The sequence below is a fragment of the Arachis ipaensis genome, chromosome B04 (genome assembly GCF_000816755.2).
Source record: "Arachis ipaensis cultivar K30076 chromosome B04, Araip1.1, whole genome shotgun sequence".
NCBI lineage: Eukaryota > Viridiplantae > Streptophyta > Magnoliopsida > Fabales > Fabaceae > Arachis > Arachis ipaensis.
The window spans coordinates 69,872,631-69,880,113 of record NC_029788.2 but is presented as its reverse complement, the minus strand read 5'-3'; the positions used below and the strand labels follow the sequence as shown (position 1 = coordinate 69,880,113).

The window sequence follows — 7,483 nt, the reverse complement described above, 5'->3', positions numbered from 1 at the left end:
GAGGTCGATCCCACAGGGATTGATGGATCAAGCAACTTTAGTGGGTGATTAGTTTAGTCAAGCTAACATTGAGTGAATTATGTGAATTTGTAGCCAACAGAATGTAAATGATAAGAAATTTAAAGTGCAGAAAGTAAATGTGCAGAAACTTAAAGAACAAGAAAAGTAAATTGCAAGAATCTTAAATGACAAGAAATGTAAATTGCATGAAAAGTAAAGGGGCTGGGGTGCTGGAAGCAATGTAAACAGAGAAGCAAAATTTCAGTGAATAAGAATTTAGAGCAATTGCAGGAAATGTAAATTGGAAGCAATGCAACAGAAAGTAAAAATGCTTGGAGAATTTTAAAAATAGAAAAGCAATGCTTAATTTGCAGCAATTTAATGGGTGGTTCAAGATCTCAGGAGTGAAAGAGACTAGATAACAAGTCTAGATCTCAAATCCTTCCTTGATCCAACAAGAACAATTGCAAAAGAAATAAAGAAAAGTAAATTGCAGAAAGAGTAGAAGAAGAAGCTGCAGATGGAGAATGAAAACAGAATTCCTTCCAATCTCAATCCAAAATTTCAAGACAGAAAAAAAAATAAGAGAGAAAGCAAAATAAAAAGTAAAGAGTGCAAAACTCCCTATTGGAGCTAGCCTCTAATACTTTCTAATCGAGCTCCCCTTTTGAAGATGATAGTGATGCCTTTATATAGGCTTTTTACAAAATGAAAATAAAATAAAATTGAAATGAAAAACAAATTAAATGAAAATCCTAATTCTAGCTTGTTCTTGTGCCTTTGAGTGATGATGTGGGCTTTGCTTGCTTTGGATCTGAGGAGAAATGGGTTTGGTTGGCCTTGATTCAATTTGGAGAAGAATTGAATTTAAATGGAATTTTTATTCAATTTTTGGTCCATGGGTGTTGCTCCCAGGGGAAAGCTCAGTTGGAAAACCCAACTTAGCTTTCAAGTTGTGCTTGTCCGTGCCATCTTGTGCGTCCCAGCCCCTTAGTGTGCCAAATTGTTGCGCATCATGCTTGCTCCTTGGTGCCTTTGGGCGTGCCAAAATGTGGGGAAAAGGGGTGCTCAGTTGGAAAAGTTAACTGAGCTTTCCTTTGAGTGCTTTGTGTAGCGCTCCACTTGGTCCCTTGGGTGCTTGGTTCGAACCCTTGTTGAAGCCTTTTCCAAATGTTACACTTTGATTTTCTTTGAGGAGGAGCCCGATAAAGCTAAGTTGGAAAAGTGAACTGAGCACTATTTTGCTCTTGCCTTGCTTTCCTTGTGTCTCCCCCTTCGAGCCTTGGTGAAAGCATTGGCTGATTTTTTTGCTTATTTTTAGCCCTTAAAGATGCCTTTCACTCTTGCCTCAATTTCATGCCAAATATGGACTATGATACATCGTTGGAAAGCTCTGAATGTCAGCTTTCCAACGCAACTGGAAGCACATCAATTGGACGTCTGTAGCTCAAGTTATGGCCCTTTGAAGGAGGCATGGTCATGCTGTAAACGCCCAACTTTTAACTTAGCGAAAATTCTTGCCTCCAAGCTAAGTTTCTTGTACGGCAAAGTTAAGTTCACTTAGTGAACTGAGCTTTGAGTGCTGGTTGTGATTTTTCCTTGATTTGGTCATGGGCCACGCTTTTAAAAGCGTGGCCTAAGGCTCCAAAGTGTGCTCCAACTTCAAAGTGTGCCCCAAAGTTCTTTTTTTCTCCTTTTTAGCTTATTTTGTGCTTCTTTTTCTTCTTATTTCCTACCAAATTTATAAAATTAAAAGATCAAGGAAATATACCATTTAAGCATAAAAGAATGTAATATTTAAGCACTAATTATCAATTTCTTGTATGAAAAAGCATAGAAAAACATGACATGGTGACATGTCATCACGATCCATCGCCACCGCCTACCTAACCTCCTCAGCACCAGACAATCACAATATAAATACAAGCAAGTAAAACACAGATAGTATACAATTACAACAAGTAATTCACGAAGCAAGTAGGCATGTTATACAATTAGGCAAACTCAAGTAAACCAAGCAAGCAAGCATATAGAAAATGCACATGATGATTGTCTGTCCTATTGGCTGTGATATCACATGTCGATTAATGCCAAACCCGACAGAAAATTCGGCCGACAACTCCCGGATCAGTCTCTCTATTGCGCATAAGGAGGAATAATTCCGAGGGATGAGTGCCCTACCACCTTCCTCTGGTTGCGGTATGATTCCATGGGTTAGTGCCCTACCACCTTGCAATCAAAGAGAAATCGCATTTTCAGGAGGAATAATTCCGAGAGATGAGTGCCCTACCACCTTCTCCTTTCAGAGGGAAATATTCTGAGGGAGCGTGCCCTACCACCTTCCTCTGGTTGCAAGAAATATGAGTGAGAAGCCTAGCTTAAACTCTCACATCCGAACATACACGGGAGACTACCACAGCCTCTACGACGGAGAATAATACATATCATAATCACATAGGTCACTGCTCATAGCACACTTCCACTCATACTCACTCCATTAACCATATTCATTTCTTTCCAAGTTCTCATCTCATCACAACCGTAATCAATTCATAACTCTCCATTCCGAACTCGCTAGTTCGTCAATCTCTCGATTCTTGTACCCTTCTTCCTACTCACTCAACCAAACCCATTCTCATTACACCAGAGACCTAAGCCTCAGTTCTCTAACTTTCCAAAATACTACCAACTCAAACCTCCTAGGACCTTTTCCATGTTCTAATACCCAAAAATAAGCCCAAGAGTCTTAAAATGGTGTCACAGAAGCTTACAAGCTTGTTGGGAAGGTAAAATAGTTGAAAACAAGTTTTAAATTTGAGAAACAGGGCGTGTGCATACACACGGGGGTGTGCGCGTGCACGCCCAAGAAAATTTTTAAAGTGTGCGTACGCACAGAGGTGTGCGTACGCACAGGTACGAAAATTCACAAGTCTGCTCACTCGCATAAGCTGTGCTAGCGCCCCCAACAGACTGACCTTCCCAACGTGTACGTACGCACAGGTTGTAAAACTCCATTGGTGTGTGCATGTGCATAAGGCTGTGCGTGTGCACATACCAGAAATCCCAAAATTATGCAACCCTGCAGAATTTTTGGATTTTGACACCAATCTTTGAATGATCATAACTTCCTCTACAAAATTCCAAATTTTACAAACTTTATATCAAATCGAAGGGTTTTCAATAATATTTAATTCTAAACTAAATTCAACAGATTTTGCAAACCGAGTCAAAAGTTATGATCAGACAAAGTTCACCCAAAATCCATTTTTACCCAAAGCCTCATAACCTCAAATTTTTAGCTAATCTCAATCCAAAACCAAATCAATCACATATCAATCATACCATAACAAACCAAAATTCATAGCAAATACTACTTCAACCATTTTTTCAATCTCAAAAACCTCTAAGCCATTCAACAACTCTAAATCCAACCCAATTCACATATCTCAATTTACCAACTCTCACAAACCACATCCAACCACGACAATATCAAACTTCCAATTACAACACAACCTACCCCTTTAGATTACCATTCATCATTCACACCTATTTTTCCATCACACTTCAACATTCTCAATCTCAATTCTCAAATATATAACATTTCAAACAATTGTCCAACCAAAACATTCACAATCATTATTCTAACATCAATTTCAACATCAATCCCCCATATCCAACTACCAACATCAATATAGCCATTTATCACCCATTCGAAATCATCAATTACCATGCAACACTTTCATCAACATATCTAAAGTTCATCCATTCATCATAATTCATCATACCTCAACATTTAACAACTCAACAATCATATCAACAACCCTCATCCACAACACCAATCATCAATACTCATTAACACCAACAATTTCTAATAATCATCATCAACCACACTAATCCAATACAACCATCACTTAACATCAATTCATATTTAAATAGTCATACACCAATAACATTCAATCCTATCTTAGAGTCAACTAGCCTATGTTTCCAGAAACATTACATGTTACATAAAGAAAATCGAAACCATACCTTGGTCGATTCTCAAATGCTCCAAACACCAAAACAAAACCTCCAAACTTGATCCAAAGCCTCAACCAACTCCAACAAACACCAAAGCTCAAACTAACAACACATATATCACTAAAATCAAAACCTAAGATACATAAAAAAACTAAACACAAGAGTTTAGTGAAACCTTACCTTACCCAATGATATTAGGGGTAAAATCCAACAATTACTCACTACTAGAGACTACCTAGACAAGCAAAACCACAAAACTTGCTCAAAAACCAAACCTAAAACGTACAGAAACTTAGGGCACGAAACTGGAGAGTAAGATGCAAGCTCTTACCAGATTTCTTTAGATAAAAAAGAAGAGCTCGTCAAGAGCTTCGCGTTGCCACAAACGGCTCGTCAATCGGAGGTCCGTAGCTCAAGTTATGACTCCCGGAAGTGGAGGATGAATAGTGCTCCCATAGCTTCTCTTCTCTCTTCTCTCATAACCGAACTCCCTCTCTCTCTTTAATGAAAATGAGCTGAAAGCTCATTAAAAGAGACTTATATAAGTTGGGCTTGGGCCCAACTTGGGCTTGGGCCCAACTTGGGCTTGGTCCAACCCGTTAGCGTTTTTAGTCCGTTCGACCTAACTTTGGGCCAAACCCTTAACACTAACGCCCGGTTTTCCATTTCTAATATTTTTCTAAGGTTTTTGACTCTTTTCACTTTTTCTCACACAGTACCGGGCAGAATTAAACCGGTTCGACCGGTTCAACTGTCGATTCACAGTTTTTCATGGTTTTTTGCAGAAAACACGTTTTTTGACTCGGAAAGACCTACTGAGTCCAAAAATCATATTTAAATACCCAAATTCACATCCTAACATTTTGGAATCTAATTTGGGTATTTAAATGATTTTATTCGTGAAAAACCCGGTTCTTACAATCCACAAATAATTAACCAATTTCACAAACTCAACAAATTCAATCACATTCGCAACCACAATTCAATATCCATATAATCAATCAATTACTCACCACAATTAAACCTATTTGCAGTTATCCAATAAATTTTGCGGGCATTCTTAAATTAAAACTATTTAAATTAAACCCCATACCTCGATTAGCTAAACCCGCAGGAATTAACCACGATAAATCCACTTACTTTGAACTCACAACAGCAACAAAAACTCCAACATAACCGAGACGGCAGCAGCAGCACCATTTTTAATCCCACTCACAGCAACCACAATTTCGACAGTTCCAGTAGAATACAGCGATACTAAAATGGAGATATCAACTATTGAAATTAAGATAAAAACATAGCAAAGAAATAGGGTGTTAAACAGAGCATGAATGGAAGCATTACAAGATTACAAATGGGAGGTTTGGTGTTAGAACGAACAGGATGGCGCGGCAGCTTATCTTCTCCGGTGACAAGCTTCAACTGTGATAATTCCAACAAACACAACAGAGCTAGGAATATCAGAGGCAAACAAAGGGTTGTTACAGAGCAAATAAGGTTCAGAGGTGGTGATTATGGTAGCTAGGCACGATTAACTCACCATGAACAATGACGGCGACCAGGAATTTTGGGGACAACAACAACAGCCCCCTTCTCCTCTCCCTCTGTCGTGTTTTGTCTCTCTGCTCTTCTTCCTCTCGCGTACAATGGCAGTAGCATTGGCCAAGGTTCAGTGGTAGAGACACCCTTAACAGCGGTGAAACACGGCGGCTGTGGAAGCTCGACGACAGTGGTAGGGTGCGGCGTAGGCGACGGGACAGCTCCATCGCGACCTCTGTCTCCCTCTCATGCATCATTCTCTCTTCGCGTTAGGTTCTCTCTCGCATCTTCCACTACGAGTCTCTCCCTTTCCTCGTGCAACAATGGCAACAGTGATGGCGGCGAGTCCTCAACCGGTACCGTTCCTTCCTCCTTCCTCTCTTCCTTTCTCCATCATCCCCTTCGAGCTTCCCCTATTTCCTTTCTTTCCCATTCTGAATGTGTTTGCGCGTGTGTTTTCTTAATTTAGGGAAAAATTAGGTTTTTAATTAGGAATTTAGGGTTTAGGTAAAATATATATGAGTAGTATAATAAATGAAAACACTGACATATGTACCCATACTAGATCGAAACTAAATTTGTATCCACGCAAAATGCCTTCTGTGTGACAAAAGTACCCTACGTGGCACTCCAACTCTCCAAAGACAGGGTAATTTTGTCTCACGAACGACATCTTGCATGGGTACAAGTTTAGTTTTGATTTAGTGTAGGTACATATATCAGTGTTTTCATCTTTCATGGGTACAAATGGTTGTTTATTCTATAATAATTTTATAAAATATTAGAGATAAATTAAAACGGTTTAAATTAAACCCCCTACCTCCATGTCGAATTTTGCAGAAATCGAAGACGGAATTGTGGCGTGATGACTGGTTGGGCTGCACCCAAAATGCAGCAGCTCCTTCATCCCTTATCCACCCATGTTAGCAACATTCGCAACAGCTTTGACAGAGCAGCAGCAGCGCGAGTTGGCCACGACAGCGAGCAAAAACGATGAATTCAAAATGGATAGAATAATATTTCTGGAAATTCAAGGGTGGAACAGGGCTAAATTAAATTGGAAGTTGGAACAAGAGCAAGGCTAATAAAATGGCAGCGGAATAAACAAAAACGTCAAGTGGAGGGTCAGAACAAGAATGTCTTACAAGAATTAGAAAAGAATAACAGAACGAAGAAGCGACGCCAGCAGCACGGACGATTATAGCAGCAACGGGGAATATCGCCTTCTCCTCCACCTTGGTTCGTGATTCCGACGGCGGCAGCGGCAAGGAAAGCCTCCCCACCATGCGTTCTTCTTCTCCTCGCCATTCGCGTTTCTCTCTGTGCGATGCCGACTCCACGTCTCCTTTCTTCGACTCAGACTTGACGGCGGCACAGCAGTGGTTCAGAAGCGACGATTCGGCTAAACGCGCAGCTTCTTCAACGACAACGAGGTTGGCTTCAACAGCGACGACGGAACGGCGACGAGGACGGAGCTTCCTCTCGGTCACTGCTCGCGTCTCCCTCTGGTCCGTGTACTCGACGGCAACGCTCAGTGATGGCTCACGACGGCGGCAGTCTCCTCCCCCGACGACGACCCCCTTCTCCCTCTTCTTCCTTTTTCTTCCCCGAGCTTTCTCTCATCTCGCTGCATCTATTGCTGTGCGTTATGTTTTTGGGGGTACGGTTAGCAAAATTGGGGTTTTTAATTAAGAATTTAAGGTCAAGATAAAATATATAGGAATAATATAACAACTTTTACAAAATATTTAAGATAGAATAACAATTTAGGTTTTAAATATAAGAAGAATGTTAGGGGGTAGTAATTTTGGTGTTTTATAATTATCAATTGGTCATCAATAGTGTTTTTAATGGTGTGAGATTATATTTAATGGTAAAAAATTACTCACTTTTATTTTGATGGTTAAGTGATGGCCAGAAAATA

At 40.1% G+C, this 7,483-nt stretch overlaps 1 long non-coding RNA gene across 1 annotated transcript in view; it reads right to left on the bottom strand.

The window, feature by feature from the left end:
- Nucleotides 1-7,229, bottom strand: part of LOC110271082 — a 13,195-nt gene extending 5,966 nt beyond the window's left edge. The window contains exons 1-2 of the long non-coding RNA XR_002361158.1: nt 6,705-7,229; nt 6,380-6,581 (exon numbers count right to left, since the gene is read on the bottom strand). This is a non-coding gene — a long non-coding RNA (uncharacterized LOC110271082). The remainder of the gene's footprint in view (nt 1-6,379; nt 6,582-6,704) is intronic.